Raw genomic sequence first — 12,313 nt, forward strand, 5'->3', positions numbered from 1 at the left:
GGACGCCTCCAGGTGCGGGAATTTCTCGCTACATTGAAGACCTGTTGGTGACCTTCTGCTGTTGTGTTTTTTTTATTTTGGTCGGGTTGTTGTCTCTTTGACACATTCCCCATTTCCATTCTCAATTTTATTCAAGTGTTAATATCATTCTTTTATCAAAGGTCTGTAAAATGATTTCCATTATTTCGATACAATTCACGAATATTTCAAAAGTTGGTGTCGTTTGATCGGTATATTGAAGGTTTGTTTATACTTGGATATGCCTACATATAAACTTTATTAACAAAGAGAAGTGGTATTATTGCTAACCAGGCAACTATCCACCCTGTTACAAAATTGTTTTCAAAACTACTGTTTTCAATATATCTTTAGACTAAGCTGATCCGAATTTCATACTATATTATAATTTCAAATACAGAATTCTTATATGATGCATCTTGCATTGTCTCCCGGGTCAGTGGGTGGGTAGAGCATTAACACACGTTAAACGCCGCTTTATTATTTCAGTGCCTGTCCAAAGCCAGTGAACCTGTAATCCGGTGGATTTTTTTTGGGGTGCTGTCTACCATTGTTTTTTTGTCTATTGTTTTCTTCTAGATTTTTCTTTTAAAATTCATATTTTGTCATATCGGGTCTTTTACAGGTTACAATATGCGGTATCAGTTTTGCTCATCGTTGCAGTCCTTACGTTGACATGTTTTGTTCGCACCTTTATCTCTAGCTGTCTCGTTGGCAATCATACCTTATCTCCCTTAAAAAAACATTATTTCATAGACGGTTTATCCTTTGTTTAGGAAAGAACATTGTTTAGTAGCTATTCAAATGTTTTGTACGAAACCCAACAACACTATACAATGTTAAAATATACAACAAAATTTATTGATATAAAAGTAGTTAATCTTTTGTCTTACCTCAATCAATTTCATTTGTTACTTAAATTCTCGATACACTATCGTAATCGTCATATGTACTGAATAATTATAAATACTGCCAACAATCTTCCAAAGTACTTTAGTCAGTGAAAAATTAAGTTGATTAAAATTTAGCTATTTAGTCTAAAGTGATCCTACATTGATCTGAATTATGAGTTTAAAACTATAATTGGATTAATAAACATTATAACAAGATTATAACTGTGTTAAAGAAAGCATCGAGATCCTTGCTAGAATACACAATCTTACTCATTGACTAGTATATTTGGTCTAAATCATCATCCTAGCTGGTATACACCCATTGGCTTGCCTATTGGTTAATATCTTAAATTATTACATTTAAAAAAAATAGAATATATGCATTTCTAAAGATCGAAATTTACTTGTTGCGGAAACAATTCCATGATTATAGTCTCTAAACTTAGAGAAAAAAATGTGTGTTCAGAACCTAATAACAGACTAATAGACAGTTGTAACAGTAATAATAGACATTGATAGTAAATTATGAATTGATTTAATATCCATTACAATATCAAATAACACAATAAATTAGTTATACAAAAATCAATTGATTTAGTGTCATAAGTGTCCATAATCGATTGTAGCAGTCATCTATTCATTACGGAAAATCCCCTAACATACAATTCTTCAAACTCTTTTTTTTGGACACGAACACAATGGATTTTGATTCATTACATCTTTAACTAACAGTAATTCATAATTCACATAATATACAATTAAAGTCAATCGATTCATTGACCATATTTTCCCTTTTTTCTTTACTTTTTGAAAACTGCAGTTTCTTTATCCTACCCCCACCCCACCCCGTTTTCCCCATCATTACACGTTTTCATGTGAATATCATCACACACATATGGAAAGGTCGAGCATGCCGTACTTATGGTCATCAAAATACGTGTCATGCATCAAATGTTTATTAAATCATGATAATAAGGCATATTTATGATTTTCGTTTTTTCTGTCTGACTAAGTAAGATAAGTCAAACAATAATAAATGACGTTAAACATTTATTTGTACAACACAGACCTTGATAAAAGGATGGCCCTTGCTTGCCATTACCACCAAACTTTCCTGGTATACGCTTACAGCACTAACCATACAGCAAGTTTTAAGTTAAGAAAAATGTATTACTGGTATAACTATAGCAGACGAATGTTAATGATATTTTTGACGGTCATATGGTAATATGCAGATGTTACTTTGCTCGTTCTTTAGTCTCTTGTGGTAGTTGTCCTAATGAAAATCTTCATTTACCACATCTCTTTATTTATATAGATATAGAATTTGAGTTTTATGGGACAAAGCTAAAATGTCTTTACCAAGTTTAAAACTAGAAATAGTACTGTAAACAATTTATGATGTCGACTACAGAATCTTGAAATTGATGAATTCGTTCAAGAAATACATCCTGTTCTTTGAAGAAAAACTGAAATTGTTAAATCAAATAATTGTGAAATATCGACAACCCTCATAAGTGATTAATAGAAGTACTTTCATTCTGACATTTGATTCAGAGATTGCAATGGGTCTCACAAATTGGTAATTATTGACTAATACAGACATGTAATTTGGGCTTGACAATGATTGAAGACGTTGTAATCAATGTCCGTATACAAGACATTTACTGTTTTGTAACATTAGATGCACCATTGTTTAAAGAGACCGTTAAGTAATTGACAGTCACCCAGACAAGTTTGCAATTCCGCTGAGTGCAAAAGTTGTCGCCTTAATTTTAGAGGTAGGTGAAAATGAAGTTGATAGTTTAGTTGGTATTAGTACACTGATATTTGTTCAAAATTTATGACTCTAGCGACCCTGTTGAAAAAGTTATGCCCTTTTTGATACTTATTTCCTCAGAGGTTCCTCAAGGGAAACCAAGTTTCCGTAATGTAATTTTCTTTCCCATTATTCTCTTAGCTTCCTTTTTTCGTTGATAGTCCATAAATATAACCACCATCCAGATCCTCATACTTGCACTTATTTACACTCCATGTAGAAAGCATCCATCATTAAGGATGTACTTAGGTGAGGTTAGGTGAAAATTGATAAATTAAAAAGTTAAAATTTATACTATAAGCTGGTAGAACATCATTTAAGGATAAAATTAAGCTAAAACCATTGATAGGTCATGGACTTTCTTTTCGAGATATTTGAGATTTAAAATATGGCGGGAAAAGACTGACTTGGACTTTTACCTTATATTTGCATTGGTATTATTGGGTCTGATAACAAAAGAAAGAAATTAAAGAATTTTCTAAAATTTTGGTAAATAACCTTTCATGAGGTATTTAATCTTATATAAAATAATAAATGGGTGTTATGGAGCAAAATATTTTTCATTGTGTTGTAAAAACACTAAGGAGTCCGAACATTTGACACAAATTCCAAAACCTCACCAAAGTACATCCTTAATCATTTCCGTTCTTCAATATTCCAAATTTGAAAGTTGATTTAACTATTTATAACAGGAATATCAACGGCTTATGAATGCAGCAGATGCTTATTTACATCCATATAAAATAGTAAAATCAATTACATTGAGGTCAAGGTTATTCGATTTTTATGCCAACATATAAAATACTTAAAAGTGTCAAGAAATCAATGCTGAATGTAATAATAGTAATGAAGATAATAATTTGTTCATTATAATGTTGTAATATAAAACGTTCGTCTTTCTTTCTTATAAAGAATCGATGTGATACTACCCTTTTAATGTGAGAGACACATTAAAAGCACAATTGCCGACTGCCTTAAATGTCTTCTGTGTTATATCACACAAGACTTACATATAAAAGTATTCACTGTAGTCGCACTAGTAGTGTTCGATTTGGTCAAAGAGTTCCGGAATTTTACAACAAATTTTGGATTCATTATACGACATTGTTTACTTGGTGTGAAAGTTCAAATATATTGTATTCAATCAATTCGGGATTTCTTACATCTGTGATAATTTCATTTTATTTTATAAGTTTTATATCAGATATAAGTAAGCACCAATTATAAATTGTTCTGAATTTCTTTCGTCTTTTTCTAGGGTTGTTTTACAAAAAAGGTATTTTCATCGTAAAACATATGTAACAACATGTATCTTAAAAAGTATATATGAACCTTAAACAATTAAACATCTTAAAATAACCATCGATAAAGAATCACAACTTCGATATTGGCAGGAATTATAACATACGCTTTATAAAACAATTTCCCGTTGACAAAGAAGTAGGTTAAGTAAGACTCCTTTTTGGCCCCAAAATATAGCAATTTTACAAAATTGTTAAAATGTATACTTTTAGTTACTGGACAGTAGAATGCTTCTGCTACATAAATATGGGCTGTTTTTGACCATACGATGTACATTTTTTTTAGTACTAGCACCATTAAGTCATGCTAAATTACTGAAATCTTCACTATTCTAGCATTTTGGTTAAATTTTAGACGGTTTCCGTGTAAAACGAAAGTGGCCGCATTCGTGTTCATCCAAAATATTTAAATGAAAGTTGTATTTGATGATAATACATAACATATATAAAGGTTGAGGATGAACACGGATGCGGCCACTTTCATTTTTGACAAAAACCATCTTAAAAGTGACATTTTTCAGCATATTTGGTAGATTTTTTTAAATTTGAGCTTGAATCGGGGCGTTTTTTAATGACTAAATTAGTTAAAATCTTTCACATAGATTAATTGAATCAAATTAAATAGACACTTAAGTGTTTAAAAAGTGGTCAACATCTTTCGTCAGATGAACCTGAAATTTGAGGCCAAAATCGGTCCTTACCGGACCTACTCCTTTAGAAGTTGTTCAGATATATATAGGAAGATGTTGTATGAGTGTCAACGAGACAACTCTCCATTCAAGTCACAATTTGTAAAAGTAAACCATTATAGATCAAGGTTCGGTCCTCAACACGGAGCATAGACTAGAGATTTTTAAGAAATGAACGCTTCTTTTTGTATGTAATGTAAGAGTGTTGACCGAAGCACATTCAAGGTGTTTCCCCACCATATATGACCTGTGTGGACACGTTTTAATGGTGACATGCACATTGCTAATAACACTGAATCCATAAATCTTTCAAAATACTGAAGGATTCAATTGAGAATTATGCCAGGCAATGGGCTAAACCCCAAAACGACGTAGACACTATTTCCGAATAGGTAATAACAGTGTCAGAGGTAGTTGATAGGAATTAGAATTTAAAAAAAAACTTTGATAATGGGTCTTTTAATACAGATGCTACATCGATCTATAAAGACCAATAGTATTGCGAAGCACACGTTCAAGGTCTATTACAAAGATTTTGTTGCCCCCCACATTAAGAGCCCATTTTTTCCCCTGTGTAAATCATATCACTTCATCAGCTAAATAAAGAAATTAGGTATTGATAATTCGCATGGAAACTCTGCATATACCTCCTCTCCTTGGACACATAAACCAAAAAGGAAACCCTGAATTGTAATACTCATAGGTCTTTTTTATGACCTTCGACCAAAAAACGAACAACTTGATCAAACTTCACGATAATAAATACTTCGATCAAATTAGAGCACAGGCACTTGTCTCACAATCCCCCTTATATACCTTAATATAAAGGTATATAGGAATTATTTCTAGACAAGTGCCTGTGATTTAGAGTCCTTACAGATTTATATCGATGGGTCTTCATATTAATACCAATTTCATCATACATGTAGTAATTTCTTTCCCAATTGTTCTATTATCCTCACTTTTCTTAAACCATGACCCCATCCAGACCCTCATACTTGCACTTAATTACACTCCATGTAGAAAGCAGCCATCATTAATCATTTCATTTCTTCAATATTCCAAATTTGAAAGTTGATTTTACTTATTTATCCCTAGAATATCAACAGTTTATGAATTCAGCCAATGCTTATTTATAATAAAATCAACTACAATCAGGTCAAGGTTATTCGATTTGTATGCCAACAAATAAAAAAACCTGAAAGTATCGAGAAATCAATGCTGATTGTAGTAATGGCGTTTAAATAGAAGATAAGAATTCATTCATTTTAATGTTGTAATATAAAACGTTTTGTTTTCTTCGAAATTAGGTATTAATAATTCACATGGAAACCCTACATATACCACCTCTCCTTGGACACACACCAAAAAGGATATCCTGAATTATAATACTAATAGGTCTTTTCCATGACCTTCGACCAAAAACGAACAACTTGATCAAACTTCACGATAATAAATACTTCGATCAAATTAGAGCACAGGTACTTGTCTCACAATCCCCCTTATATACCTTAATATAAAGGTATATAGGAATTATTTCTAAGACAAGTGCCTGTGATTTAGAGTCCTTACAGAGTTATATCGATGGGTCTTCATATTAATACCAATTTCATCATACATGTAGTAATTTCTTTCCCAATTGTTCTATTATCCTCACTTTTCTTAAACCATGACCCCATCCAGACCCTCATACTTGCACTTAATTACACTCCATGCAGAAAGCAGCCATCATTAATCATTTCATTTCTTCAATATTCCAAATTTGAAAGTTGATTTTACTTATTTATCCCTAGAATATCAACAGTTTATGAATTCAGCCAATGCTTATTTATAATAAAATCAACTACAATCAGGTCAAAGTTATTCGATTTGTATGCCAACAAATAAAAAAACCTGAAAGTATCGAGAAATCAATGCTGATTGTAGTAATGGCGTTTAAATAGAAGATAAGAATTCATTCATTTTAATGTTGTAATATAAAACGTTTTGTTTTCTTCGAAATTAGGTATTAATAATTCACATGGAAACCCTACATATACCTCCTCTCCTTGGACACACACCAAAAAGGATATCCTGAATTATAATACTAATAGGTCTTTTCCATGACCTTCGACCAAAAACGAACAACTTGATCAAACTTCATGATAATAAATACTTCGATCAAATTAGAGCACAGGCACTTGTCTCACAATCCCCCCATATATACTTAATATTAAGGTATATATGAATTATTTCTGAGACAAGTGCCTGTGCATTAGAGTCCTTATAGAGTTATATCGATGGGTCTTCATATATCTCAACAAAACCTCTTTTTGAAACTATTCACATTAATTTTAAAGCAGCTGTTCTATACAAAAAAAATCAATTAATAGCTATCCCACGGTGACAACTTGGCGAAAATTGTTCAATTTCGTACTTAATATTAAATCAAACAAACACGTTTCATAGACGATTGAAACATAATTCCAATTTTGTCAGTAATCTAAGCTGGTCGTCAGAATTATTGTGAAAATACTTTTTCTATATATTGCTAAGGACAATGTTAATTCAATAAGTTGTAAATACCTTAAAAAAACATTTTAGCTTTGTTAATGTACTTACTACGAAGTAGCTTTTGGTAAAATAATCTTCGAATCTTCGAGTTCACACAATCTTAGCCATTTATGTTAGATGGATAAATTCCTATTTCGTGTACGAAAATTAAGATAAAACATGTTGTTATATGATTCACACAATATATTCTTTAGTTAATTATTATGACTTTTATAAATTAAAATCAATGTTTTATTTACTGTCAGGCATCATTATCGAAAGATTAAATACAGACTATAAATATTTGGATTCTACAGTAGTCATAGAGAGTCTTGTCTATTATAATGCTGATTTTGTTTTTTGCATTATGTATTACGCAATTATTTCAGCATACATACAAAACTATGACTACAGTGTATTCAATATGATAGCAAATTTCAGATGGATTTAAGCTGATTTATAACAACATTACGATAAGGAGTGGACACACGATTCAGTTATTTGCTGATAAAATGTTTGATATTTTTGCCTGCTTGAAACAAAGAACATTATAAAAATTTCAAGTCTCTGAATTATAAAATAACACAGAAAGGGACTGCCAACGTAGTTACATACTCCGGGGAAAGGTTTTTATATGCACTTATGTACTACTGAAGGTTGCATGAATAGAGGAATAATTGATTTGAGTCTATACCAACATGGCATAGAGCAATTGTCCAACAAAATGATGGAAAACCTATCGTTTTCGTCAAACCGCAAAGTATTATAAAGGTTTTCTCGAAAATCGAGCATACTACTAGTATTGAAATAGTTAATAAGTATTCGTCGGATATTGATTTTCGTAGATTTCGTTGAAACAGGTGAACGATAAAATTAAATGTTCAACGAATAACAAATTTGTGTATGCTTGTATGCATACATCGGCAAAACCACAAAATTAAATATCGACGAACATTTTAGTTTTCCTTAATCCACGAAAAGCATACAGAAAAAAACCAGACATTATTCATACCTCAAGGTTAAAAATTCAGAGATACAAGGTGTGTCACAGATATGCTGTTGATGATAGAACTACCACCTAGTCACGCTCGAACGGAAGAAACATCAATGGTTGATTATTTTGTATAATAATAGCGATTTAGGGAATGTTGCCGGCATGCAACCGTTTACTTATATCCACTATAAAGAAGCGACGATTTCGTTATACCAATGTGCATATGCAAGAACGACAAGTCATATCAAAAGGATTGGTGATTTTTCAAACGAAAAATAAAATGAAATTTGATTTTACCTGTTATAGTCAAATATCCAAAATCTAAATACTCGGTTACAGCATATTCAAGTACACCAAAAATTTAATTTGTTTATTTATCATTGGACCATAATATTGAATTATACCAAGGAATTTATCTATATTCATAAATGTAAAATGTTAGACAAGTTTTTGTTTCCGCAAAAGATTTCATGTCGGCATTTCCATTGTCTCCAAAGTTGAATGCGTTATAGTTGTCGTTAACAGTCTACATAGTGACGCTCAGATAAAAAAAGGTTAAAAAAAAGAAAAGAAAAAAAAGGAAGTCATATAGGCATACAGTTCAAGAGCATTGATGACTCAAATTCCCAAAAAGTTGTGTCAAATACGGCTAATAATTCACAATCTTGCAAACAGTTTATTTTATTCTACAATAATTTATAGGAATGACCATATAATTGATATTCATGTCATCACAGAAGTGCTGACTTCTGGGCTTGTGATACTTTCGGGGACGAAATGTGACCAACAGTGGCATTGACCCAGTAGTGTATCAAAAACGGATATAACTTAACTATTTGATGTTATGTATCAAGATTCTTTTTGAAACGTTAAAAAAAAATCTCTAGTAAAATAAAACGATCGGTGGTAGATAAAACGAGTCCGACATTCGATCGTTTGAGTCCAAACATTACAAGTAGTTAATCGAATGCCCAACATATAAATATTCAGTTCATTAGATATCTATATATTTGACAGATATATGAAGTGACCTATGAAGGTAGTACTATACTTGAACTTTGTCATATTTGCAGGCATTTTCTCTAAACTTATTTCATTCAAGAAAAAAGTGCATAACTGCAAAATGTTATTGATTTGTGAATGCTTGCACTTCCCAACAATTTAAATATTTCCCCATACGAGATCTTAAATAACAAGTGCCTAGTTTCAGCATTTTCCAGTTGATCGGGTTTAACAATTTGATACATACGTGTATACATTGAAACTGAAGAAAAACAATTGTACTACAATAACCTTTTACTTTGGAATTAATAAATATTCATTAATGGTGTGACTTTGTTATTATAGTTAACTTTGATTACAAATGACGATCTGAACTCCATTTATTATCACAAGAACTTGATGGATTAATAGCACAGAACAATTGATTAACATTGGAATTACATTGGAAGTCAAACAAGAAGTGTTCAGATTTGCCTACAAAGTATTTACTTGTCAAATTGACTCACTAGAATTAGAATTGATTATATACAAACAGCAGTCTTATAAAACAAATCTCATACTTTGTATTCTAATGTTTAAATACAATCAAATTATCTGTTTCACAGATCATCATGGACTTGTTCAAATTGATTTTGCCTCAATCATGTTCCCTTTTCCATGTACGTGCCACCCCAGATTAGACTTATTACCGAATGTATACTTACACGAGCAACACGACGGGTACCACATGTGAAGCTGGATGTGTTAATCCTACCGGAGGTTCTGAGATCTCCGTGTTTGTTAGGTTCGGTACGTGTTGCTCATCTTTAGTTTTTAATGTTTTCATGTTGTCCGCATTTTCGATTTGTTTTGTCCTGGCGTTGTCAGTTTGTATTCAATATTAGTTTGATTATCTCTTTGCCATCTTCTACCTTTCTTCAAAACTACTCGTATCAGTTTTACATTCAATAAAAAGCTATTAAAATTACTAGTCTGCAACTAACAAGCATTCTGAGAGTATTGCATGGCAATATATATTTTCACATTCAATAAACAGCTATTAAAATTGCTACAAATAACAAACATAATGAAAGTTATTGCATGTCAATATTTAGTCCTACCGGTTAAAATTAATTTTCCTGGGACAACATGCTAACTTGATCTATTATGTTTCGTGCTGTAAACTTTATACTAATTATCAAATCATTATCTTCAAGGAGGACGAATAAAGTGCCAAAAAAACTGATAAGTTGCGTGAAAACAAGGTCCCAAGCTGGCGCAGTGTTTTGATGAAACCAGGACCGATGACATCACTTCTGAATCTCTCCCCGAAATTATAGAAATGTTCAAAAATCAGGAAATTAGATCATAGTTTGCTTTCATGTAACAAGATTAGTTGATTGCTTAATTGATTGTTGGTTAATTAACTCCAACTGGCAAATACTTCATGTTTGTTCAGGAAGACACCCAAAAATACAATGGGTAGATCCTATAATTCAGGCCATCCGGGATGATGGTGGTGGCTTTTTGAACTATCACTGGAAAATAAGGGTATATAAATCTCTTTATAGATACCAGGATAATTTAAATTGGAAATGGACATTCTTTTTGCCTTGCAATAGGACACCTGCAGACCCCTCAAAGAGTTATTGCAAGGGTTCTAAACTATCAGAACATATTTAATTGAAATATCATGCAATTTATAAACCATCGTTTTTTTACATGAAAAAGTGATAACTAATCCATCAAAGTGATATGTATTGAAATGAACATTCATAATTATGCTATATATGTTAAAAAATACGAAATAGAATTGTCCAAATCTTAAATTCGGGGGAAATGGTCCTATCTCTTTCTTTCAGTAATTGAAGTAATTAGGATAGATAATATTAATATCTAAAAAGAAAAAAAATATCTCAAAGAAAAAGATGCCATAGATGAAATTTGTAGTTTCATCTTTTTTTTCTAGATACCTCAGTTCCTTACAGTTATAATAATAGGATCTGATAATCAGTTGAAAAATCTCTATGAATTTGTAGCTTTGTTGACCTTCGTGTCTGTTATTGCCATGCTAACCTCGTTATAGTCTCACCATCGTTTGTTAGTTACTATACTTGGCAACGATAAAGTGTTATTAATGGACAAAATAACAAAATAGTCTTTAATAAAAGAAGGAAATTGCGTATTGATTAACCTTTACAATTATATGACCATCTATCAATTTGACTTCCGGTTGATCAATATACTCACTGGAAAGTGTAAAATTGCTGCCGACCTTAGTGCCTGTTAGAATAGATTTCTGTATTTTTTGTTCTAAATTTGTTCATATGAATACAAAACGGCCACATAGCGTAAAATTGCGAGATCTTGATGAAAGTTATATCTACGAAAATATATCAAGAAGAAGCCAGGCGTATAATGAGTATTTTACGAAGTGCTTCCAGACACTGATTTAGAAATTGTTTATTTGATTTTATATACAGAAGTGGACCGTGCTCTATTTTAGGACGGGATAAAAAAAAAGTTCTAATTACTATCAGGCAGCACTGCGTGAAAATTGACTGCTATATTGACATTTAACTCGAAAATAAATCCGCCAATATATAATTTAAAACATACTTAAAAGTTTGAACTGCTATTTACTGGATTTAACAGATTGACATTTTCTATACACGAAATAGGATCGAAACTGTATGTTATTTCGTCAAGTCCAGAAATACGACTCAATGCATAAACCAAGCGAGCATTTACGGTGTTTTGAAATTATATTGTTTCTTTTATAAATAGTCTATTCGTTAATGTGCTGGATATCTCAAGTCCGATATGAAACCGAAACCAACAATTTAATTCAAATATTGATCTCTAGCTGCTTTCGCTATACAACATACTCATATGAAGTATAGCGAAATCAAAGATCTATATTGTAATTAGTTTGCGAAACCAAAAGTTTTGATATTTAACTACAACCTACGACATATATCCCGTGTCACGTACAGCAATTTAGTAAAAGACAATTTAATATTTTTAAAAAGTGTAAAAATGACACATCAGTACAATGTTCGAATTGCAAAAAAATATTATAAATG

General features: G+C 31.5%; 1 protein-coding gene across 1 annotated transcript in view; it reads right to left on the reverse strand.

Annotated features, from left to right (window-relative positions):
- Positions 1 to 12,313, reverse strand: part of LOC134712463 (thrombospondin-1-like) — a 32,032-nt gene that overhangs the window by 18,020 nt on the left and 1,699 nt on the right. The window lies entirely within an intron of this gene.

The sequence above is a fragment of the Mytilus trossulus genome, chromosome 3 (assembly GCF_036588685.1).
Source record: "Mytilus trossulus isolate FHL-02 chromosome 3, PNRI_Mtr1.1.1.hap1, whole genome shotgun sequence".
Classification (NCBI taxonomy): domain Eukaryota; kingdom Metazoa; phylum Mollusca; class Bivalvia; order Mytilida; family Mytilidae; genus Mytilus; species Mytilus trossulus.